Raw genomic sequence first — 26,729 nt, forward strand, 5'->3', positions numbered from 1 at the left:
CCGGGAGCTACAATGGCGGCAGGCGCGCCACCACTCTGAAGTCTAGCCTCCAGGAGTAGCACAAAGAAGCAGTTTGTGTGCTCAGCCCCCTCCAGGACCAGCTGGCGCGAGGGGACCTGGTGTGCAGGTATTTGGCAAGTACGGTCTTTCCAATGGAGGTTTTTCTCCCGTTAGAAGGCTCTCTCAGTGGATTCTGCGTCTTTTTTCTCCCAATCTCTCAGGTTTTGTAAGGTTTCCAATGTCTTCGGATCTTTTCTGTGTGATGTATGGGCGCGAGTGCAAGTACGGAGCTCCTTACTTCTCCGCCATCTTGCCCTCTCCCAATAACTACACATTTTAATGTCCTTAACACATGAAGTAAATTTAGTTAAAAGACAAAGATTTATGCTAGTTGGACACCTATTAAACCAGAAAATGATTAGAGAACTTGTTAAATGTTACAAACCTGAATTAATTCAATATGTATTTACTGTGATTCATTGAAATAGTAAAAAGGATTATCTAGAGACTACATAAAAGTTGCACCCAGTACAGAAATCGGTTGCATTTTTATACACCAATAATGAAGCAACAGAAAGAGAAATCAAGAAACTGATCCCATTCACAATTGCACAAAAAAAACATAAAATACCTAGGAATAAATCTAATCAAAGATATAAAAGTTCTGTATGATGAAAACTATAGAAAACTTATGAAGGAAATTGAAGACACAAAGAAATGGAAAAACATTCCATGCTCATGGATCGGAAGGATAAATATTGTTAAAATGTTGTTACTACCCAAAGCAATCTACACATTCCATGCAATCCCAATCAAAATTGCACCAGCATTCTTCTCAAAGCTAGAGTAAACAATCCTAAAATTTGTATGGAACCACAAAAGATCCTGAATAATCAAAGTAATATTGAAGAAGAAAACCAAAATGGGAGGCATCATCATCCCAGACTTTAGCCTCTACTATAAAGCTATAATCGTCAAGACAGTATGGTATTGGCTCCAAACCAGACACACAGACCAATGGAGAAGAGAGAACCTAGAACTGGACCCACAAATGTATGGCCAATTAATCTTTGACAAAGCAAGAAAGAGTATCCAATGGAAAAAAGACAGCTTCTTTAACAGATGGTGCTGAGAGAACTGGACAGCAATGTGTGAAAGAATGAAACTAGACCACTTCATTACACCATACACAAAAATAAACTCAAAATGGATGAAGGACCTGAATGTGAAACAGGAAACCATCAAAACTCTAGAGGAGAAAGCAGGAAACAAACTCCTTGACCTCAACCACAGCAACTTCTTATTTGACACATCCCGAAAGGCAAGGGAACCAAGAGCAAAAATGAACTATTGGGACCTCATCAAGATTAAAAGCTTCTGCATGGCAAAGGAAACAGTCCATAAAACTAATAGGCAACCGATGGAATGGGAAAAGATAGTTGCAAACGACATATCAGATAAAGGGCTAGTATCCAAAATCTATAAAGAACTCACCAAACTCCACACCCAAAAAACAAACAACCCAACGAAGAAATGGGCAGAAGATATGAACAGACACTTCTCCAAAGAGAACATCCAGATGGTCAATAGACACATGAAACGATGCTCAGCATCCCTCCTCATCAGGGAAATGCAGATCAAAACCACACTGAGATACCACCTCATACCGGTCAGAGTGGCTAAAATGAACAAATCAGGAGACTAAATGCTGGCGAGGATGTGGAGAAATGGGCACACTCCTACCCTGTTGGTGGGAATGTAAACCAACCAGAGGTGCAGCCCCTCTGGAAAACAGTGTGGAGGTTCCTCAAAAAATTAACAATAGAACTCCTCTATGACCCAGCAATAGCACTGCTAGGAATTTACCCCAGGGATACAGGAGTGCTGATGCATAGGGGCACATGTACTTCAATGTTCATAGCAGCACTTTCAACAATAGACAAATCATGGAAGGAGCCTAAGTGTCCATTAACGGACGAATGGATCAAGAAGATGTGGTTTATCTATACAATGGACTACTACATGGCAATAAGAAAGAATGAAATCTGGCCATTTGTAGCAGCGTGGATGGAACTCGAGGGTATTACACTAAGTCAAATAAGTCAGACAGAGAAGGACAGATACCATATGTTTGCATTTATAGGTGGATTAGGAGAAACTTAACAGAGGACCATGGTGGAGGGGAAGGGGGAAAATAGTTGGGGGGAGGGAGGGAGGCAAACAATGAGAGACTCTTGAATACTAAGAACAAACTGAGGGCTGATGGTAGGGAGGGGCAGGGCGGAGAAAGGAAGGGGGTGATGGGCATGGAGGAGGGCACTTGTTTGGATGAGCACTGGGTGTTATATGGAAGTCAGCTTGACAATAAAACATAAAAAAAAAAAAGAAAAGAAAAAAGTAAACAGCTAAGAAAGAAGTTGCACCCAGTGATTTTTATTTAAAAGTAGTTCTCAAGGGTGCCTGGATGGCTCAGTCAGTTAAGTGTCTGATTCAATTTGGGCTCAGGTTGATATCATGGTTTGAGGAATCAAGCTCCTTGTTGGGCTCTGTGCTGACAGCATGGAGCCAGTTTGGAATTCTCTCTCTCTCCCTTTCTCTCTGCCTCTCCCCTCCTAGTGGTCTCTTAAAATAAATAAATAAACATTAAAAAGAGTTTTTTAAATAGTCTTTAAATTAAATAAACAATATCAATTGACTTTAAGTTTATATATCTTAATAAATTGTTTATTTACATGTATATTGATAGCCTTTTCCACTTCTACAAGTGTTATATACACATTTTATCTCTCACTCTGTTTTTGACCTTTCAATTTTTTGTACCCATACCTTTAAAATACTATCAATTGCTTTGGTGCAGTTGAAGATCAAAATCACATCCTCTCTAAGTTAATCATTGTACAGAATTTTAAAAATACATTCTAGGTTTCTTTTTTGTGAAAGGGTAACATTGTTAAGAGAAATTTATCTTTTCTTGTGAAAAATGGATATCTTATACAATACTTAGTGTAAAATGAATTGAGTCTATTGACATAATATTTTAAATGTTTCTTCTGGAATGTTCATTAAGAGAGGCAAACCATAAAACAGACTCTAACTAAAGAAAACAAACTGAGGGTTGCTGGAGAGGAGGTGGGTGGGGGGATGGGTTAAATGGGGGATGAGTATTATCGAGGGCACTTGTGATGCATCACTAAATTTTTCTCCTGAAACGAATATCACACTGTACGTTAACTAACTGGAATTTAAAAACTAATTTGAAACAAACAAACAAAGAAGACATACTTTTCTAGTGGCCCCAATGGAAAACTGAACAGCAAAGTTTACAGAAAAAGAAAACTTTTTTTTTTTATTTCTGAGAGAGAGAGAGAGAGAGAGAGCAATAGCATGAGCAGGGGAGGGTCAGAGAGAGAGGAAGTTACAGAATCTGAAACAGGCTCCAGGCTCTGAGCTAGTGGTCAGCACAGAGCCCGATGTGGGGCTTGAACCCACGAACCCGGAGATCATGACCTGAGCCGAATTCGGACACTTAACTGACTGAGCCACCCAGGCGCCCCCAGAAAAAGAAATTTTGATTGAGATTCCTAGTCAGTACTGTTCAAATAACTGAAACATGTAAACTCCTTACTAGTTTATAATAAGATATTATTGTTAGGGTTTGCATCATACTGAAATCCAAGTAGAAGTTCAGATGAAGTAATCACATATCATTCACTTGCATATAAATGATATTTGTAGAGTCTTTAATATTGGATCCATCTAGTGGTTCATATCCTTTGTTGATAAATTTAGTAAATCGTTCCCCAAAAGTGAAGAATCAAACTTAATCTAACTAAGGTTATATGATGAAATGCATCAAGCCAAACTTCTCTCAGAAATAAATAATCCAATTTCTTCTATTATTATTAATGAGTACAGGAAGATCCTGTCACAGACACATGGCAGAAAAGTACTGCACTCGTTATGATTTTATCTTCCAATAAGTATAGCAAGAGTCCCAAATATCAGGAAGTCTAACTAGTTAGTTACCCATTCATAATTACTCAAATGAGAGCTAGGAGCACAAATGTAGGGAGTTGGTTTTAAAAGTGCTAATTTGTGAGCCTCTTTCTAAAGTTCTTCAATATATTTACTGCATGTAAGAAATCAGTCCAATATTGTCCACAATTAAACCTTATTATATTACATCTAAATAAAATAAAGCAAACATAACAACTATTTTTTCACTTTTTAACTATAGCCTCAGAATTAGATAAACCTAACAGTCAAACCCAGAATTACTCATTCCATTTCTGTGACCTTGGGTATAATTAGTATTTCTCATATCACTGGTCACCCAAAGAGTTAGAATAATTGCACCACCTTTAGTGGCTCTTGTGTGAATGAGATAATAAATGCAAAGCCTTTCCATTGTAAGCACTCAAATAGTAGGTATTATTTTGCTTTTGACTCAAGTACTTGCCTTTGTCTATATCATTAAAATAAAATACTTTCATTGTATAAGCAATTACATGGAAGGGGAAGCCTAGCCCAAGAAGTAATGGATTTGTGTTTCAAAATGTTCAAGAATATTAGTGTTTGAAGTATGACTATTTAAAAATTATATTATGGGGCGCCTGGGTGGCTTAGTCGGTTAAGCGTCCGACTTTCGCTTAGGTCATGATCTCGCGGTTCGTGGGTTCGAGCCCCGCGTCCGGCTCTGTGCTGACTGCCAGCTCAGAGCCTGGAGCCTGTTTCAGAGTCTGTATCTCCCTCTCTCTCTGACCCTCCCCTGCTCACGCTGTCTCTCTCTCTCTCTCCTAGAAATAAATAAATAAATAAAAATTTAAAAAAAAAAAAATTATATTAGTGTAAATTGGTCTTGTTAGAAAAGATGTCATTTTTTGATTGTGTTATACCTAAGAAAGTCCAAAATGAGGAACTTAAAAGACTGACGGTAGTCAAGTTATATTTAGCTCTTCTAGCTGATTTCAAATGCACACTGATTGCAGGAACAACAAAAATAATTCCTGCAATTAAATGGGTTGCCTAACTTGATAAGTACCTGTATACATTTAGCTGGATTCAAGGCTCTCGAATACATTATAGAAACTTAAGCATATAGGAACATCTAAAAATTGTGTATTTGCAATCAACATCTCTTCTAAATGATGACAAGAAAAAATATATCATTTACCTTTTTCTGAATTTCTAAAGTTATTTTCCAATATGTTTTGTATATTTTATATAAAGTTACAAGCCTATAACACTATGAAATGAAATCACATTTTCTATCAGAAAACAATAAAGTAGTACCCATTCTCTATCAAATTTTTTGGTTAAGATTTTCATGAGCAGAGTGAGAATGAATCAAATAAATCAATATCTTCATTTTGAAATTTTCTTTATTTTAAGTTGTTTCACACGTTTATTTCAGGGTTCCATTTTCATTCCTCAATGGATTTTATGTATTTCTCATATGCTTCTTCACTCATTAATTTATCTAGTTCTGAAGGATTACTGAGTGTTATCTTGATCAGCCAACCATCTTCATAAGCAAGATTTGTTGACAAGTCCCGGATTTTCTGCAAGAGCTTCATTAATCTCAGTTACGTCTTCTGATACAGGAGAATAGAGTTCCCTAGCAACTTTCACACTTTCCAAAGCACCAAATTCAACCTGTTTCTTCAATTTTGTCCCAACTTTGGACAGCCTATAGTAAACATCTCCCAAAGCTTCCTGTGCAAAATTGCTGATTCCCACCGTTCCCATACCGTTTTCTCTTGTCATCCATTCATGTCTGTGAATTTACGCACAGAGAGCAGAGTCTGCGCAGCCTCCAGGCACCATCCTTAGCCCCTAGGGCACTAACATGCAGGATGCAGAAGCCCCTCTCTCCACACAGCTCTCAGCATCGTTAGCTGAGGTCCCAGGTCTCAAGGCAGCAGCCTGCAGGAAGGGGACTGGAGTGTTCCTCGACCAGAGCAAGCTGGCTGGTTCCAGGAGTGGAGGTGGGGCCCCTATTTTGAATTTTTAAAAATAGATATTAAAGCAAACATCTGAATTGGGCATTCTCTATAGTAGCTAGCGTCCTGAAAAGGTGTGTACAAGTCATAATACACATTGGTCAGTCGCATTCTTTCATAAAGAAAATAAATTTTAGAGCTGAGTGGTGCTTTCAAAGGGCAGCAAAGAAAAAGACAGGAAACATAAATTCCTCTTCTGAAGTAATTTTAGGATTTAAGAATTTAGGCTAAGTATATATTTGAATCTACAATACTACCTGCCTGATGGTGCTCCTTGGTCTCTGATTTCTCTCTAGATTTTGAAATTTATTACCCCCTTGCCAGTTTCTTCCTCTACCTCTATCTCTCCATGTACCTCCATGAGCTACAATCTGTTCGTGGGTGCTCAGTATTGTCTATTTATATTTTTCTTGTATATTTGTTCTTGCATATACCAGGAAGAAGTCCACATCTTCAGGAACAATAGAATAGATCAAGTGTTTTGTCTCTCTTTTGGCACAACATCTTTCCTTTTTCAAAAAGAACCACTCTTCAAATTGTGATTCAGAATTTGAAAGAAAACATGTCTCTGAAATATAAAGCCACAAGATTCCTAAGTGTTAGGCAATATTTATACATTGCTTTCTTTAATAGCATGGTGTGATGGGAAGCCTAAGAGACATCCAGGGTTCAGTGGCAGAAGTGGCACATATGCAACCTCAGTAACTCGTAGGTGAGGACTAGTCAAGTTCCTAATTTTTAACCAGAGAAATGTGTGGCCCTGTGTATGTATTACCATGAGGGAATATGTGTATGTTTAACAGCGATTCCTTTGGTAGTAATTCTGTGACCCCAGAGAAGTGGTTCAAAAGTTGATGGACAAATAATAAGATGGAAATTTGATAAATGATTGAAAGATTTTTTAAAAAGGGAAAGGAAAAAAAAGGCAAGATGGGGGAAAGAGAGGAAGAGATAAAGGAAGAGGCCTGGTTGTGAAATAGATTTCAAAGATCTAACCAATTGGCACTCATTTCTTTCTGTCTTTATTGGAATTAGTTATTCATCATAAGTTTTATTCTCCAATTATGCCTATTGTGCTAACTGGCTATGGCTTTCATTTCTTTCTGAGTTCCTATTGTTGGCTCTGCTATTCTGCTCACAAATTTATTCCTCAGGCCAAGAATTGAACATAATCACAATTTTCTGAAGTCCTAAGATCTCGGTTTCATCACTCATTTTTCAAATATTGACTTTGCTGAGAGAGGACATAGCAGAAATAATGATACACAGTACATTAACATACATGGAATGTGAGGAGCTAATTAAGATGCTGATTGATCCTAATGTCTAATTGAGCTCATATCACCTTTAATTTCAATTTGTTATTTGCTCGGAATGAGATCATAGAGAAATGGAACAAAGTAGAGAAATAAATAATAAAATCTTGCATATCTCAGGATTTATATTATGATAAAGGTAAAATTTCAATTTAGTGAAAAAAAAGAACTATCCCATAAATTAGTATGCTTTTCCAATTGACTTTTGATATTGCCACAGTTATTGATATTTATTTGATATTGATTTTGAGTTGATATTGGAGCTCAGGCAAGTCTGATTCTAAACTACAAGCTCTTTCTACTTTAACATTCTATTTTGCCTCCTTAAATAGAAAATTCAGTGAATGTTTTTGGTTTTTGTGTTTAAGACATTTTTGGGGCAATTTATTAAATTTCAAAATTTTAAATAAGCCACATATAGCCAATGTTAACATGGTGTGATATTTCCTTCCAGTTCATTATCTTTACGCATCCAGCTATATCTTTTATAAAACTGGAATTGTAGCCTATAGAGACATAATTATTATTTTATATTTTTAACTTAACATTCTGCTTTGAATTTTTCCTTATGACAATTTTATAAGTTCTTATTTAACCTATGTAATTTTGTTTCAGAATATGACATGATTTATCACTCTCTTCCAGTATATGCTGTTATAAAACAAAACAATTCTATCTTGCTTTTCTTTCTTTTTTAATTTTTTTAAATTTATTTCTGAGAGAGAGAGAAAGAGAGAGAGAGACAGCATGAGCAGGGAAGGGTCAGAGAGAGACACACACAAAGAATCTGAAATAGTCCAGGCTCTGATCTGGCTGTCAGCACAGAGCCCAATGAGGGGCTCAAACCCACAAACTGTGAGATCATGACCTGAGCTGAAGTCAGACGTTTAACCGACTGAGCCACCCAGGTGCCCCTCTATCTTGCTTTTCCTTCTACCATTTTAAATGTCTTTTCTCATTCACTTCTGTATCTTTTTATCTATGTAAGTACTGTGGTTCTCTGTGTTCCATGTTTGTTTCTCTGTTCTTGACACACTAAAATCTCTTCCTTGAATGACTTTATCCAGGATTATGTCTTTAATTATCACCTATATGTCAGTGAATGCTCAAATTGCTTCCAGAATATCTCCATATGGGGGTGCCTGGGTCGCTCAGTTGGTTAAGCATGCAACTCTTGATTTCGGCTCAGGTCATGATCTCACATGTTTGTGAGATCAAGCCCTTCATATGGTCAGGCTCTGCACTGTTAGTGGAGCCTGCTTGGGATTCTCTCCTCTGTCTGCCCTCCACTCCTGACACACACATGTGAGCTCTCTTTCACCACGAATAAATAAACTTTAAAAAAAAGTAAAAAAAAAAAAAAAAAAGAATAGCTCCATATAGATCTTCTATATACTTGCTCAAACTGAAATCCGTTTTCCTAAAAAACAATGATTTGTCTTCTTCAATTTTCCCATTGCTTTGAAAAACATATTTTTCAGTTCATTATTTTGTCAATGCCCTCCAAAATTTTGTTGAGTTACAGATATTAACCAATTAGAGTAAATTCCTTTTAGATAAATTAATGCGTGTATAATTTGCAGCAAAATTATTTTGAAAGTTCATAGAGAAGGTACTTCAGTCAAAATCAGATATTTCATGAGCTTGCTATTCAGATTTTTTTGTTGTCATGGTGCTGTTACTCTTTGCTTGGCATGCTTTAGGGACTAGAAAATGAGTAACTTAATCAAACCTGTCTTTGTGTGCTAAGGTGATCTCAGAAATGCTTCCCCTGAAAACTCTCGACTCTGTTTACCATAATATTCGTGTTATTATTGTTGATTCCACAACTCTTATAGAAACATTGAGAGGGCTTAGAGCAGATACGCTAACGTGGATCCTACAAATTAGTGCTTAACCAAGGAAGTATTCTTCTTCATCCAGTCTGTGGTGGAGACTCCAATAAAAGAAATTGATCAGTCCTCACCTAAATCAATATCAAGAAGTAAATGTAAGTAACTGTGCTCCGTTTTCCACTGAGTGCTAGAAAAGTTGAATTTATAACACAAAGAATTTGAGATCATCAGAAGGAAGCAATGGTTCATCAATCTGTATAATCACTAAGCCAAGTAAGATTATGTTATACACATAAGTATTGTCACTTTTAAAAATGTAGTAATCTTGCAGTGCTGGGGTGGATCACTCAGCCATCTGACTCTTGGTTTTGGCTTAAGTCACGATCTCATGGTTGGTGAAATCAAGTCATGTGTTGACAGCTGAGAGATAGCCTTCTTGGGATTCTTTTTCTCCATCTCTCTCTGCCCTAGCCCTGCCCTACTTTTTCTCTTTCTCTCTCTCCCTCTCTCTCTCAAAATAAAGAAAAAAAAATTTTTAAGAAATAAAGTTAACTTAACAATATGTTTTTCAGTTCAGCTTCAAAAGCAAATGAATAGATTAAATAACCATTTCATTTTAGTTTTATGAGTTAGCATTCACATAATTCAACATTTAGGCTTGTAATTAAATATTGCAAAGGACTGGCATAAAACTTTTAAATAAAACTATTCTTTTTTTTTTGGACATGATAAATTACCTTTATTTCTATTAAATTAATTATCCAATTGCATTTCGAAACTATTCAACATAACCCCCCATTTACTGTGTTAACTTGGAGCAGCATTGTGACAGGCAGTTTCTGTTCATTTTGAGTATAAGAAACTTGATATCTAGTAACATTTTGGTCACTTCACATTTAAGTTTTTCTTAACATTTTGTTGTTGTTGGCATTTATGAGGTGAAACTGAACTATATCATTATTGATTTCTTTTTCAGCATTGGGATTCTTATATAAATAAAGTTTCCCATATACCAATGACATTTTTAAGAAACTTCTCAAGAATTCACATTTTAGTGTTTAACTCCAAAAAATATATGTATCTCATTTAATCCTGATGACAAACCAATAAAGCATAGGCATTATTATCCCACTTGTCAAGTGGATATAAACATTCTGAGTATGGTTTAAAAATTTTGCTCTAAGTCAAGCAAGTAGTAATAAAATAAATCAGGATTTGAACTCAAGAAACTTGAAACACAAATTCATTTTTCATTTTATAAAACAAAATTCACTGTTTTGTCTTGTTCAGAATTCTGTGATTTTGTTTTACTCTAACAGTTTTGGCATTAATATCATTCTGTTTATTTCTTATGTGAGCATTTCCTCTATAAATAATTTATTGTTCTTAAAATTATTATTAATTTTCAATATGAATAATTTCATGTGGTAGAACTTCCCAGTAGATTTACAAGTAATACAAAAATGTCTGGAAGCTACAAGATTTCCAAATATTCTAGAAATTGCTCATCATGCTCATTCTTAATCCCTGATCTATTATTCATAAGGGTATATCATAAGATGTCCAAGGAACCTTGTAATGGCCCCTGGCTTTTGTTTTTTAACTCCCAATACTAGGTTTCCTGTCTATAAAAAGTTCTGCTTGCATATGCAGAATATCCTACTCACATTATTGGTACACACAATTGTTTAAATCTCTACACAAATGCTCAGGGGAAAATAGTTGTTAATTCCCATGCTCTTTGGAGTCAACGAGTGCAACTTGTTAATTGTTGTTTATCCAGTGTACTTAAATAAAAAACAAATTTCACCTTTTTACCTAGGACATCAAGAATCTTTCTCTATGTTAGTGTGCCGCTTAAATTACACAAGTCATCAGAGTGAGAAGTTTTTCATGTGATTATGGAAAATCTTGCCTTCTGAGTAGCTTTTGCCTAAGAATCAATACAGCATTACTGTCTGACGTGTCCTCTCCATCACAGGCACTCTGTATTCTTGTTGTCCTATACTGTTGATTGCTACAAGTAAGTTCATTGTTTGGATGCCAGAGAGCCAAAGTTAAAAGTTTAAATTTTTCAGTTGAAATTTTAAATATTTATAAAAATTCAAGAAAACAAAAATTCGTATCATTTTGATACCAAACTGAGTAAATTTAGAAATGTTAATGATATTATTTGGAGAATGTCAGCTCAAAATTTATTGATTCCTAAGAAATATATAATATGTTAAACGTATTTTAAAACTGTACACATCTAAATAAAACTAGTAAGTGAGTTTAAACAATATTCTGTCATAGGGAAAACATGCACCCACACAATCACCTTAAGCGTTTTCAACTAAATTGTAAAAAATGATATGAACTCTTTTATTTTTAAATATTCTGTCCCCAAAATTAGGTCTTTGTGTTTTTTGGGGGGGAGGGCACAAATAATATTTGGGAAATCAAATAACTTGTAAAAAAAGTTATTAGTGGTACATACAAACTACTAACACATTGTGATTGTATCATATTGGCTTACATAATTAGCCATGTTGCTATCCATGTTATATGATATATTTTAATAGAATTACATGTAATCTAAGAAGGTAAAATATGCAAATATGCTTAAAAATAAATTAATTCAAGTATTTTGAAATGCACTGCATTTTTACAAAACATTTACTTTGATTGCTGGATCCATTATTTAAAGTTATGAATCTGTAGTAAATAGATCCATAAAACAGCCATGCAGTTTCTTAAACTATTTTTTTATTTTATTAGCCATAGTTCACCATGATATTGAATGCTTTAAAAATTTAATATGTGCCCTGTATATGTAAAATTATATTAATTTGGGTGAGAAACATTTAAAATTAAACCACAAATCATTGTTAAAGGAAAACATGCCTACTGAGTGGGGAGAAGGGAAAGAAAATATAGCATGCCTAGATTATGAATCATAATTAAATCAAGTGAATATGTATGATGTATATATTTGGTGGAGTTGCTTGTAGATTTTTAAAATCAATATTTTTAATCCAGCTTAATAGTACTTTAAGCAGTATACCTCAAGTCTTGAATAATAAATTTGTGGCTTTCCCATATACCACATTTTCTTTTTTAGAACACCAATGATATTTCTAAGGTGCTTAAAATCATATATGGACTGTAAAGCCATAAAATATGGCAATTTCTAATTAAATATACAAAACCACCACTGATATTTCAGAAAAAGTCAGAGTATGAATTTAAACTAGGTCATATCTCATGTTGTCTTATTGTGGATTTTAAACAGTGAGTATATAAAATTTTATTTTAGGGTGTATTTTGAATACGCTAATGACCACCAATCCTTTAGGAATTATACAATATGTAAATAATTAAATATTATGAAAAACGATCTTTAAAATTGAGAATTTTGTTTGGGTTGCAAATTACTTAGTTAGGATGCATTTTCCTGACCAACTGTTAGCTAAATTTAGGGTGGTTTTTTTTAATCTGCAGTTTTCTAAATAAATATAACTTCAAAGATCCGATAGTTTGAAAATACCAAAATTCTCAGAATAAGGGGTATACTAAAATAAATTAAATCTAAAACTCAACACAGTGGAATAAAGCATGCTTTTTAAATAAACAAAATAACGTGTCTATAAATGTGTGTGTTAGATAGTTGTTTCCAAGTTCATTAGACAGCAAACCAGGCTCCCTTATTTTCGGTAGTATTTCCATCAGATAGCTGCAGCTCCAAATTATATGTGAGCTTTTATATTGTTGTTGGTCTTTATAAGCATTATTCACCTCACCTTCGCCAACAATCTTACAAGCTCATAAAATATACATTTTTGAAAAGAGAATAGATTGCACTACCTTCTTGTGGTTTCCTTTTCAAATTGTGGACAGCTAGAGGCTCAGGAAATACAAGGATGAAATCAGTCTGCTACCTTTTGGACGATGTGAGATATTTTTAAAAATGAGCAAATGTCAATGGATCGAATTAAGAAGGTCAAAAGAAAAAGAAAGCCAATAATATTGACCAAACACATTATAATTCATTTTTGTAATATATGTTTAAGAATCAAAGATCTTTATTACATAGAATATTATAAAAGAATAAAAATTCCTTTGACTACAAGCTTTTTGCAATGTGACTGCCATGAGATCCCCAAATATAATCCCATTGCATGATGGAGGGGAAACTGAACTTTTTTGCGACTATATGTAAACAACACATTGAAAACATTTAACTTTTATATCCTGAAAAGTGAATGTACAATGAAACTCTAAGCATGACACTGTAGGAGTGAAGTGATGTTAGGAGTGGGGGGTTTGCAATTTTTGGCTATACATTAGCACTTATGAGCCACTGTGGTCACATTTCCAGTGCTGGAATAGGTCATTTACCAAATAGACTGTGAACTGAAAGAACAAACACACATCCCAAATATAAGCTGCTATTCCCTTCTCACAGTTAGGACCAAGAACAAGTTTAGACACATTTCAACTACTTGTAATTTTACTTTTAATGTTCCACACCTTTTTTTTAAAGAACATTCATCTTCATCACCTGAATATAACATGTTTATTTCCCATTTTGAGCTTGATCAAGAATGATCAGGTGTTTTTATACAGTGTAGATTTAAAGTAACATTTTAGGGCACCTGGATAGCTCATTTGGTTAAGGGTCCCAAGCGTCCCACTTCGGCTCAGGTCATGATCTCACGGCTTGTGGGTTTAAGCCCCAATTCAGGCTCTGTGCTGACAGCTCGCTCAGAGCCTGGAGACTGCTTTGGATTCTGTGTCTCCCTCTCTCTCTGACCCTCCCCTCCTCATGCTGCCTCTCTCTCTCTCTCTCTCTCTCAGAAATAAATAAAACATTAAAAAAATTTAAAGTAACATTTTAGCAGCAATTAATAGAGTATGAAATGTTACAAACTGGAAAAGTTTTACAGAAGTCATATTTATAAATTTCAAGATAAGTTCCCTTTGGATAATAACAAAATAGATTTAATGATATTTTCAGTTCTTCATTTTTGCTAGATAAAGAGAAAATTGAATCTGAACACTCTCTAGTAATCTTGAGACATAATATTTTATCATCATTTACTAAACAGGAAGATAGCTCCTAGTTTTGCACTAATTTTTAACAGACTAAATCAAAAGAAGGTATATACACTTTGCATATATATGGATAATGTGTATGTGTGTGAGTGTATCATATATATGCATATATATATGTATATATATTTCCTGTTATATGCTTATCTCTGTGGTGATCAAAAAGGCAGAAATAATCTTGAGTGCATTCCTTGGCAACCAATTATCTAAAAATACAGAAAAACAATTTTGTGCAATAGTTTCATCTATTACTTTGAATTGCTGTCTGCTTTAATATTTCATTTCCATGTGAACAAATTTTGAGCATATCAAAATGCTAATCAGTTGCCAGAATAATACCGCATTCCATGCAGAATCTTCTTCTGTGCGAGCAAACAGTAGGATCACCTTACATAACCTAGAATAAAATTTTCTTCCTAATTGGCAGCGTATATCTGTCATTTCCTGGTGTTTTCTTGCTGGTTAAAACTAACCTTTGTGGATAGTTTATTTGATCACTGAACTCTCTATATGTACACTTGTGTATGTAAATGATATATCTATAGCTATTATTTTTCAAATGGACATGACTCTGTAAGCCCATTTGGGAGGAATGACAAGGCTGGTTGATGATTTTAGTGGTCTTATAACCATCCCTCCTATACATGTATAATCAACTAGACAGTAAAAACACAGACACAAGGGGCTTTGAATAGTTTGATTTTATATTCACAATATTTCTCTGAGTGACATAGAAGTTGTTTGATGAATTAGTATTTAAAATGTGAAGGCATTTCATACTCATGCTATTTAACCTCTGCTGCTTTCCAAAACTATATTTTCCATTCATTAATTAATGCTCTTTTTAGTTTTACTGATTATTAAATATGTTTAATGGGGAGAAAATATGGAAAAATAAAATAAAAAATTAAGATCCATAATATCACTTACTATTTTGTAGACAGAAGTTTCAATATTCTATGGTTTTGACATTTGTATGTTTAAGTTTAATTTATATCGCATATACAGTTTTTACAAAGCATGAGATTTTGTGATGTCAGTGCTACTTTTTCATATATCACATATTTTATTACATTAATAGAATACTAATTACAGTATTATAGTATTAATTAGCAATACTGCTATTATTGAACATGTAAATGGTTTCACATCTCTTATTATAAATAACCCTGTGATAATCATCTTTGTCCATGTATGCATGTTTGCCTTTGTAAAAATAATTCATTACTGGGGTGCCTGGGTGGCTCAGTTGGCTAAGCGTCCAACTTCAGCTCAGGTCATGATCACATGGTTCGTGGGTTCGAGCCCCACATCAGGCTCTGTGCTGACAGCTAGCTCAGAGCCTGGAGCCTGCTTCTGATTCTATGTCTCCCTCTCTCTCTACCCTCCCCTGCTCATGCTTCCTCTCTCTCTCTCTCCCTCTCTCTCTCTCTCAGAAATAAATAAAACATTCAAAAAATTAAAAAAAATTAATTCATTACTAAGATAAAACTGCTGGCTCGAGATTGTTGCAATTTTAATGCTCTGGATGTGCAATCATACTATCTGTCCCAAGTCCTTTCCTATTTACAATCCCTCTATAAGCTCATGGAACAAAAGCCCGCTTGCCATTGTATATCATTATAAAAAATGAAAAGTGTTTGAATAGTTGCTAACTTGATAGAAATTACCTCTTCTGATTCCCAATACAACTGAATATTTTACATATTGTTTAAAAACATTTTATTCACCTAATTGTGAAAAGTGTTTCCATACAATTTGCTATTCTTTTTATTATCTTAGACTTTCAATTCTTACATCTTTTTAAAAACAAAATTTTTAATTTGTTCATTTGTAAAAATACTTTTATATTTTCTGTTTAACTTTTAGTATTGTTATAGACCTGTACAATGTGCATTTTCTTTCTAGAATTACTAATTTATCTAAATGTTCTCCTTATGCTTCCATTTATTTATTTACCTACTTCTTCAACAAATACAATTTGAGTGCTTATTATGTCAGGCAGTGTGCTAGACGATGGACATAGAACATGCCCTTAAGGATCTTATGATCTATTAATGGAGAAAAAGAGGACAAAGAGAAAAAGAAGAGTAGTGAAAAATATAGCAGCAGTAGTAGAAATCCTAGTGTGAAAAGCATAATGACATGTATGGACAGAGTGGAAAGGGGAAGGCATAGGACATCTACTTGAAATTGGAGAGAGTGAGAGAACATTTCATAGAGGAAATGATCCTTGCAAATTCTGAATTCCAAGTAGAAACTAGCCTGGGGTAAGAGAAAAGACAGACATTCAAAGCAGATAGAACCATGCACAAGTTCAACCAAAGCCACACAATCTGTCAAAATCTCAGACTGGGGTTCCAATGGAGAGAGAGGATTAGAGCACTGTGAGAAAGAAAACACTAGGCGTAAAGGAAGGCCCATTTCTGAAGGGCATAGCACACCAAATTATGGAGCTTGTACTTTATCTTGAAGGCAATGGGAACATGATTCAGGCTTCCACGTGGAAATGGCATTAGAGAGCAATGAATTATGGCAGGATGGCCAGTTAGAAGATTGTCAAAATTTAGGCTCTGGCATTATAAATGTCTTAATACACAAATTAACCTATTGGGAGTTTGTTTCTTCATCTAAAACAGGATTAATAATACCTACCATAAAATTTTGTTGTAATGAATAAATGAGATGATTATCTTTAAAGAATTCAAATTAGGCAGGTATAGAGTAGATGCTGCATAAATGGAAGATGTTATAGATTAAAGGATTAAATGTGAATTTAAATGTCAATGCTTGACCAAAATATTAAATTTTCTACTCTATATACATAGTTTGGATAATTTTATGATCTTCTAACTACTATTTATAATCTAACATCTGGAAATCCCAGTCTGGAAGCTTCACCAAGTCAACATGGCTGTTTCATTAATATTGGATCATATACTCTATGTTTGCTTTATTTTGTCTAACTATATTAATACTTTTCCAGTCTTCCACAAAATTATAAAATAATTTTTAACACTGAGTTGTCAAATAGTGCTTAGTGTGTGACTCTCTGTTACATTATACAATAGGTCTTTCATCCCAAACTCCTCATTTCTGATCTAAGACCACGGGGAAAAATGTATCATAAATCTTGCAATTAATATAATTTCTTTATTTAATTTTTCCTTTTGTTTCATGAGGGAATTTGTTGCATTGCTTCCTTAGCATGGTACACTTCATTTGAAGTGAACTTTTATTTTTTCCCACAGGTCTACTAATATTTTTATATTTTCTAATCTTTAGAAAAAGTGATCTATGTTTGTACATTATTAGGATTGTAATTGAATTTTATGTGAATTTATTAGAAATATTTATACTCTAAAATAAAAGTGGCAACCACAGTTTATCTAATTTTAGTTTGTTCAATCAAGGTTTACTTGCCCATGGGACATAACGCATGAGCAATTAGGAAGCCAGTTCTGCAAAAGTCATTATACTGGCTTCCTGGGTGGTTTCTTTTAGACACATTATGTAAAGTAATTTAACAGCCATTTCCAAATAATTCTTGGGAATGATTTATTCCCTCAGATTTTCCCATGTGCGAGCTTTACCATCAGTTCTTGATCCCTTAGGCCAAAATAACAATTTCTGGTGGAAGGTAGAGAAGGAGATACAGGGGAAATCATTTAATGGTTGGAGAAACCGCCGTTATAGCAACACATTTGGTGGTTTGCTCATTTGGTTTGTTGGAAGCAGCCTAAAAGTAGCTGTGGTATGTCCTCCCTTCCTTCTTCCTTATTATTGTTGCTGCTGTTGTTGTTGCTGTATTTTTCAAGGCCTTATTTTACTTTTTCTTAAATTTTATTCACAAAACTAATGGGGGTGGTAGCTTTTTGTTTAATGGCTTTATTGGGTTATATTTAACATACAATTCCTGGTATCTATTCCAATTGTTAAATTTGATAAGCTTTGAAATATGTACAGACTATGAAACCACTAAATTCAAGATAATAAATATGTCCAATACCCCCCAAAAGTTCCCTCATATCTCTTTATAATCCCTTTTACCCCTTCCTGCTATCCCCCCTACTCTCCAGCCGTAGGTAGCCACCAGTCACTGATCTGTTTATCTAATTATATGTTATTTTATATTTTCTTAAGTTTTATATACTATGTACCTTTTTTGTTTGAATGAGGGAGGCTGAACTTCATTCCTCAGCATAATTATTCTGAGATTTATTCATTTTTTTTCATGTACCAATAGTTCATTCATTTCTTTGCTGTATAGTATACCATTGTATACCTATACTTAAAATGTGTTTATTCTTTCACATGTATGTGGACATTTTGATTGTTTCCAGTTTGGGGCTAGTGAGAATAAAATTGTAATGAACACTCATGTATAAGTCCTTGTATGGACATATGCTTTATTTTCTTGGAGAAATACCCATGTGTGGTATCGTATTGATTTTATAATATGAGTTTCTTTGAAATTTTAAGAAACTGTCAAATTTTATCGGAAGCGGGTCATATCATTTTGTATCTCCACTCCAGTATATAAGAATCACTGTTATTCCACGACCCTATCAACACTTGTGATAAAGTCTTTAAGGTAATCTTGTGGATATTAGGTGTTAATCTATTGTGATTTCAATTTATATTTCCTTAATGTTAATGATGTTGAGTATATTTTTTATGAGTTTGTTCTCTTTCATACATTGCCTGTTTAAATTTTTGCCCACTTACTTGAGTTTTCTTATTATTGATTTTAGGGAGTATGCTGTATATTCTAGACACAGGTTCTGATAAGATATGACTTGCAAATATTTTTCCTAGTCTTTCTTTTGAAGAGTAACATTTTTAATTTCTATGAAGTCAAATTACCACATTTTCTTTTATGGATTATGCTTTCGATGACACGGCTGAGAATTCTTGGGCTTAAACAAAGCCAAAAAAAAAGTTTTCTTTCTAGAAGACTTACATCTTTAGGTTTTACATTTGGGTTTATCTTCCATTTAATAATTACTTATTATTTGTATATAGTATGAGGTATGTATCAAAATTTATTTATGTGTAGATGTTCAATTATTCTGGTGTTGAAACAGTTGAAATGGTTGAAATGACTATACTTTCTCCACTGTATTGTCTTCACGCTTTGTGAAACTCATTTGTCATATTGGACTCTATTTTGTTCTATTGATGTATTCATCTAGACAGACTTTTATATGTCAAGTAGAAAGTTAAAATATCCTACTTTAAATATGCAAATAAAGTTATTATATAGTTTCTACCAATTTATCAAGTTTGTCAACTATCATTATAAGATAAAATTGAAATTTTAGTATTAAAAATAAAGTAATAGTGTTTGCAGCAATGCCCAGTAACAACAACCTTAAAGTGTTGAGACAACTATATTGTTAAAAATCTATATATTCATGTTTTTTCTCCTCCCTATGATTTTCCATGTAATTTCTAGTTTAGTTCATATAAAATTCAGAAGCTCTCATTCTTTCTGGCAATTTTATCTGTGTTTTACTGAACAGAAAGTCTCTAAAAGATTTTGCATTGATTTTTAAATGATTTTACTCTCATAGAAGATCCTTAATGGCTATGGCCTTGTACTTTCACTGAAGACCTTTCATCACCTTATGTACCTTGTTGTTCACTTAGATCTGAATCTGCTGATTTTTTAATGTGTTCTAATCATAACCTTCAGGCAATGTGAGCAAAAATGTTTGGTAATTAGGTCCCTCAATAGGAAGTAAGTTTCATGCTGAACTTCCAAATGACTACCCTATTATAATTTTGTAAAGCTTGCTTGAAATAACACAATAGTAAGTACTACTTTAAACTATATTTCACTTTCAAAGATTTAAATTTATATTAAAAATACTCAATATATTTTGAATCTCACCATGCTAAAATATTTAATTTGCCTAGTTGAGGGCTAAAGCTAATAATTCTACATTGTGATATTTCACATGTATGCGGTAAATGGCTTTATGGCAATATAATAACAATAACATATTCCCTTGGGAAAAGACAAGAATTAATCATTACTTTTGATTTCTCACTTAAGCTGGTAATACAAATTACTCATAGCCTAAACAAGTCATATGAATATACCTATATCTATATCTGTAAGTAGATAGATAGATAGATGATAGATAGATAGATAGATAGATAGATAGATAGATAGATAGATGGATGGATGATAGGTAGATAGATAGATAGATGCCATTTTTTATTTGGTAACTTTTTCATGAAACATTTCTTATTTTTAAATAACAGAAAGAACACCTACATAGAAATAAGATTTTAAAGAACTTGTTTTTGTTATATTTTGAGAATCAGTTGATTAATTTTAGTTACACAGTTAATATGGATTTGACGACCAAAATAAGCATTTAAGAGGGTATTTCACCTTACTGCAATTACATTTTGGATATAATATGTATTCTCTCTATATAATCAAATGCCTCTCATACATACATAGTTGGAAATATTCCTATCATTCAGAAAATAATTTGTAAGTTAAATATTTATCTACACCTAGAAATTAGGTATTTAGATGTTTTCTTCATTTGTCAAATAAATGAACTCTAGCATCACTACCACCAAAACATATCCATTGCTAAATTAAAAATTACGAATTAAAAAGGCACCAGAAAACTGAGGTCAACAGTCACATCTGATTCAACCACCTACAAGCTTTTTGAGCTAAAGTAGATCACTTTATTTTTCCATGTATTTTTTTCGTAAGGCTGGTCATATGTAAGAAAAGTTCACATGTAAAGTCCTCAGGATTTGTTAGTCATTAATTAAAATTTTGTTTCTTGCTGTTCTTTCCATTGCTCTTAATAATATACTGAGAACATAAAGTTACCCATATGGCAGTTTCTAAAATCAAAAGTAGAGACAAAGCTTCAAAAAATCTTATGGTCAAGTTACGAATGTGAATGATGCTGAACAAAAAGTTTTGTCCTGATAAGATAGTTTTGACTGATCTTTATTTTCAATTTGTAAAGTTTTTTCCTTCATATACAAAAGTGCTTCTTAAAACTTGTTAATGTAAAATATCTGAAACCTGAAGGTATATCATCTGGAAGATTAATAATCAGTTGATTTTAATGCACTTGGATTATTCTAAGTTTTCTTACAATTTTTGTTCTCGATATTTCAGGTTACGTCAGTCTATCAAAAAAAAAAAAAAAAAAAAGTAAGCATATGCAGGGAAGCCAGGTCTCGGGTCTCTTAGATTGTATTTCACTTGTGTGTATGACTAATGTATTAGCAGACAAACCATGAGAGGCATCAGTTTTCAATGATTTGAATAAAAAAGATCTTTTTCCTCAATATTTCTTCTTAACATTATTTTGGATGCACAATACTGTAGTGAGAAGTTAATAAATAATTTGGAAGGAGAGGTAGGAAAAGATGGTAGATATAGGTGTACTTTGCTTTTGCAGAAGTTTAAGAATGATTCCAACTTATAGCACTAGTCTTTCTGTTTGTTTTACTTTGTTTATCACTGAACAAATTTTTAAAAATTGGTGTTGATGAAAATAACTTCAAACCATTCATGAAAGACTTAGGGCAATGATTAAGGTGTATTGTTACAATATGGCATATTAGCTGATTCTTCAGCTAAAAGAAATAAATGAAAAATGAGGCTCTTGACTTTGGAATTTTAGCAGTAAGTAAATATCTCTCAACATTTCAGATAAAAACATAGTAAGGTATGACATTACTGTCATAATTCAAATTCAAATATTTTTCCATCATTTTCAGCACTTTTGCTTTTTTTGGTAAGCAGTTCTATGAAAATAAAAAAGAAGCAAGCTGAAAATGATGCAAGCTGTTCATCAAAGTTCTCTTTTATGACAAGTTAGTAACTTAAATTTACTCCTAATGTGGCATTCTGTATTTATCAGTAGATACACTTGTTTCAAACCATGATAAAATATTAGTGTATGGTTTTTAAACTTCTATTTTAATATTTCAGCACAATAATTTTTCTTTGTTCCAGTAAAGTAAAAATTATTGACAGGACTTAGCTTCAAAATGTATAAGTTGGATAGCATGCATTTTTGCCACATTGAATTAAATGCATGTTTAAGTTTATAAATTAAGAAATACTTACTTGGCCCAGAATTAAATCACCCTCTTATTCTGCGTGTGATTCTTACTAAATAAATGGGTCAGCGGCATTTTCCCTTGGGGTTGTTAGACTTGCTTGTCTACTTAATTCCAATGCGATAACCTGGGGCTTGGTGTGTCACTTGAAAAAGTATAATACCACTTTTTGACTATTTCCATAATATTAGGCTTAAATACTCCCCAGTTCTGTTCATTTTTTTAAAATTGAAAGCCCACTGAAATTCAGAAAAATATATTTTTAAAATTTGACTTCACACTTTTAAAACAACAATGACTGCATATATTGGGGGAAAAGTTAATTTGTCTGAAGTGGTGCATCTTTTGCCAATTATAACAAAAATATTTTATATAACTGTACCTTGTGTAAAAAAAGAAAAAACACCATAAAAGGGTCCTGTAATAAAACATATGATGAAAGGTACAGTATAGCTATAGGAGAATTCTAAGCATGTTCTTAAATTATATATATGCCCCAAAGCCACGATGTACAATCAGTAACATTGTAAACTGATAAACAATAGTCCCGTGTTCATAACTAGGTATAGCATATTATATGTCACTATTTGTCAGGTATATATGGATAAAAAGTTAATGAAAATAAATACAACTCACATACTTCCTTAATTATTCAGAATTAACTGAGAAGATGCAAACTGCAGAGTGCTTTCCAGGGTGTGGATAATGCATCATGATCAATAAGCAAACACTGTCCTTAACTTAAAGCCAAATTTAAGAATGCATTATTAAAGAGGCATAAAATATGCAAACGTGCAAGTCTGATGACATTTGCATTGTGATAGGAAATGTAACTTCTTGATTCCACAATTTTTGGCAGTACAATGCTTGAAATACTACATGCAGAGGATCCTTGTCATAAGAAAGAAGAGTAATAATTTAACTATTTGACAAAAGTATCACAAAGCTAAGATTCAGTATCTAATCTGGCTTCTTATCTTCATAAAGCCCATTTAGAAAAGAAGTAAACAGTGAGTAAGTTCATCACCTAACTTGACAATTTACACAGATTTCTAAAACTAAATTTGACTTAGTTAATCTTGCTCATTAGACTTTCTTGATCAGTCTCCATTATTACTGTTTTAAAACTCAAAAAGGAACACTTATATTTGGTATCCATGTTTAAAAAGCCTAGAAAATGTTACACTTAAAAATTATGTACATTGCATAATTTACGTCACTTTGAATATTAGAAAGTTGGATTAGAATATATGTATGAAAATAAGTTTAATTTTAATATTAAAATATCTTAAATTTTCCTTTGATTTATAAATTTTACTAGTTTGAAACATGTTATCTTAGTTTAATAATGTTAATAAACAATAATTTACAATAAGAGAAATTAATTCATTTTCTAAAAATCAAATTACTAAAGCACCGATCAGAAACATAGAAATATCTTAGCTTTCCAAAATAGAAATGTAAGAAAGGCAAAAAAAAGTAATTTTTTAAATGTGGACAATAGAGAGTTGGTTCATTTATTTGCAGGGTGTCAGTCCTCATTTCCTGAATATTTAGCTTTTGATTTACGGTTTCTCTCTCTAGCCCTGCTTACTATTATAATTTCAATTTCCTAGGAGGTGTTCTTTCCAGTAACCTTTAAATAAGCTCCTCTCCTCCAATGTATTTTTTCTCCATCTTGACTTTCTCACTAATTCTCATGGAATTTCCACAGATCTTTTCATTTTTACCTGAAATTCTATGATCTCAATTTTGAATCCCACTCTGTATACCATCCCTTTGAATCTCACTACCTTTTAACCCTAGTCTTATGCCTGTTGAACCCTACAGGGATTTTAGTCCAACTTCTCCCACCTACCCGTGTGGTACACACTCACTCAGAACCTTATCTCCCTACTTATTATCTAACTGAAAGTCCAGGCCATGTCATTATAATCATTCTTCTGCAGGTATACTCAATTCCTTTGCCCTCTTTCACAATTTCCCTAGAAATCATAGAACTGCTTCAGTCTGACTTTTTGCTCTCTTTGAGATGTTAATGCAGATGAGTGTGACTGGAGAGAAACATGCAGTCATATTGACTATCGTCCCTCTAAATTTAAAGGGCTTCACATGAGCCCTCTCGGTGCGAATCATACTGTGTTTCCTTTGTTCATTCACTATCCCATTCCCCCTATAAATCTCAAGTCTTTTATTTATAAGCCAAAGTCAAAAGGCTGTGGAAACCAAGAGATTTTTATATCTCATCTGATTATGAGACTTGACCTGACCTGACCAATTCATTTGGCATTAAAACTTTACCTGAAATTGAGTATAGCTATGTATACTCTTTATTCTAATTAGTATGAATATTCATATACTTCCCTATGGATATATTATTGTTTGGATTTCAGAGTATTACTTAAGACTTCACTGGGGTTTTTCCTAACACATAAAGTATATATCACAGTATTACTCTGTCTATAATCCAAAAAAGTTCATATTTTATTTTATTTTTTTAACATTTTTTACTTATTTCTGAGAGAGAGACAGCGTGAACAGGGAAAGGTCAGAGAGAGAGAGAGAGATACAGAATCTGAAGCAGGATCCAGGCTCTGAGCTAGCTGTCAGCACAGAGCCCAACGCGGGACTCGAACCCACAAAGTGTGAGATCATGACCTGAGCCGAAGTTGGACGTTCAACTGACTGAGTCACCCAGGCGCCCCCAAAAAGTTCCCATTTTATAACATATCTGACTACAAAGGTCTTGGATAAGAATTATGGCCCTTTTATTTTTTACACAATACATTCCATCTCTATGAAGGAAATCATGATCCTATATAAGAGCTGTATTCCCTCTTATATACAGTATAAGGGCAAATACAAATTAAAAATAAGAGGCTTAATTCTCCCTCTTAAAAATAAGTGAAGAACTCCACCTCCCACTTTTTCTCAGAACCCTTACTTTAGAGTACTCATAACCTTTTTCTCTGTCTTTTAAAAATTTATGTAAATCTTTTTAAAAGCTAAATAAGCCACTTGCCAGCTGTGTGACCCAATAATGTCTTTCTCAAGGACCTGGGAGCCATGTTTTTGAAATGTAATCATCAAAACAGCATTCCGACTCCCAGTTTCTGTTGGAGGATAGAAGCCTTACGTCAGTGGGAACCTCATGCTAAGTTGCCAAAGTTCCTCTTTTCACAAAAACGTGAAAGTTATTTTTCCTTTGGAAAAAGCTAGCTAGCAAACACAGATGGCCACCCCAACTACCAGGCAAATCTAGTAAGAATGATGTGTGACCAATGGTACTGTCAAGTCCTCTTATTTAAGGACTAGTTATTGTTTATTGTGAGAACATACATGCCATAGGGTTGTATTTGGTTGGCAATATAAACAGGTAAGATTACTTTCTGGCTTAGAGTAGCCACTCTCTAACAAAGCTGTTTTCTTTCCTTCTACTTTTGTGGAAAGATTTTCTTGGTTGAAAATTTTGTTTTTAATGGTCTTCCCCATTAGCACCTCCATCTAACTTGCTTATTCAAAGACATTGCCCCAGAAATTCTTCCCTTTCTTTCATGCCTTTTAAAACCTTTTTCCTTAATTGATCTTTCTCATTAGCTGTGATTTCTTCCTTCCTGACCTAATACCACTTTCAAAAAGAATCCTTTCTTTCTACTATCTTTTGAATAAGTTATCATCTTTCAAAAGCAGACAAGCTCTTCCTGGCATGTCATTTCTGATAGACACTCTAATTAGGTTTTGACTTCATTACTAAACAAAATTTTTTGTTAGTGTCAGTAATAACCTCCAATGACAAAACTTTGGTCTTCACGTTTCTTCACTATTAGCAATCTTCGATAGAATCGATCACTCCCTCTAGCTTGAAACACTGTCTTCTTACTTCTAGGGCACCACCTCACTTATTTCCACTACGGCTCACTATCTGGTGCTTTTCATTCTTCTTTATAAATTCCTCCTTATCTCCCAAACTCTAAACCAGGGAGTGCCCTGGGATCAGCTTTGACCTTCTTATCAACTTGGTCTCCTTCAAGTTGGTTGCATTCAAACTCATAGCTTTCTATAGGACATCATACTGATAGATCTCAAATATATTTCTCCTATTTAGATTGCTCTCAAATAATCCCGACCATTTCCATATGCTTACTTGACATCTCTTAAATGAGTGAATCTTGTGAGAGATTTACCTAAATCTAAATATCTAAAACCTAAATTGTATATCTAGTATTTATTTCTAAAATCTATGAATCTAAATTTCTAAAATCTAAAATCTAACTACTTTCACCACTTCTGTTTAGTTATCATCCTGTACTGGGCTATCATTGTTTCTGAAAAGGACTGTAGTTTCCACTAATGCCCTTCTACAG

General features: G+C 33.5%; 1 pseudogene; it reads right to left on the reverse strand.

Moving 5' to 3' along the window:
• Positions 1-5,423: 5,423 nt before the first annotated feature.
• LOC120247658 overlaps positions 5,424-26,729 on the reverse strand; it is a 58,096-nt pseudogene continuing 36,790 nt past the window's right edge.

This window comes from Hyaena hyaena, unplaced genomic scaffold (assembly GCF_003009895.1).
Source record: "Hyaena hyaena isolate Hyena2069 unplaced genomic scaffold, ASM300989v1 scaffold_540, whole genome shotgun sequence".
NCBI lineage: Eukaryota > Metazoa > Chordata > Mammalia > Carnivora > Hyaenidae > Hyaena > Hyaena hyaena.